The sequence below is a fragment of the Gekko japonicus genome, unplaced genomic scaffold (assembly GCF_001447785.1).
Source record: "Gekko japonicus isolate JY-2015 unplaced genomic scaffold, Gekko_japonicus_V1.1 scaffold3945, whole genome shotgun sequence".
Lineage (NCBI taxonomy): Eukaryota > Metazoa > Chordata > Lepidosauria > Squamata > Gekkonidae > Gekko > Gekko japonicus.
The window spans coordinates 33,680-34,614 of NW_015175488.1; positions in this window are offsets into that span (position 1 = coordinate 33,680).

The following is a 935-nucleotide window of genomic DNA, read 5'->3' on the forward strand; positions in this document are numbered from 1 at the left end:
AGGTACCCATTTCTCTACTTGCAATTACTTTCGAGCCACTGTGTTATCTATCTCTATCTATCTCTATCTATTTATCTATCCATCTATCCATCTATCCATCTATCCATCTATCCATCTATCCATCTATCCATCTGTCCATCTATCCATCATCTATCCATCATCTATCTATCTATCTATCTATCTATCTATCTATCTATCTATCTATCTATCTACCTACCTACCTACCTACCTACCTACCTACCTACCTACCTACCTACCTACCTACCTACCTACCTACCTACCTACCTACCTACCAATCATCTGTCTGCCTGTCTTTATTATTTTAACATTTCTATTTCTTTTTACATAATTTTTTATTAGAAAGATATATGTGTATAACTCTAGGGTTTCCCCCCCAATGGTCTGGGTTTTTTAAAAGACATGAGAATAGGGGGAAAGGCAATCCATTTCTCATAGGTAGATTCCAAGGCAGGAACTTACCCTCCACACAAGACCTACAGATCCAGTCCAACACGACTTTCTTTACAAACGCCAAGGGAAAGTTCCTGTTCCAAAACTCAATGCCAGGAAACTATTGCCGAGCAAAACAATACTGAGCTTGTATCTTCTGTTGCGATTGCCAGCTCTGGCCTGGGAAATTCCTGGAGGTTTGTGGACAGTAACTGTGGAGAGGGGACTGTGGGGCGGGGATTTCACCTAGAATTTATGGCGGAGCATAAAAGTTGCCCTCTGAAACTGCCATTTTTCTCCAGGGGAGCTAATCACCGTGGTCTGGAGATTAGTTAGAGAATTTCAGGAGCACTCTAGGTCCTACCTGGAGGTTGGTAACTCTAATTCTTTTTTTATGCTTCATATTTTTGGTGCTTGGGGGGGTCAACAGTGGGAGGGCTTCTAGTGTCCTGGCCCCACTGCTGGACCTCCTGATGGCACCTGGT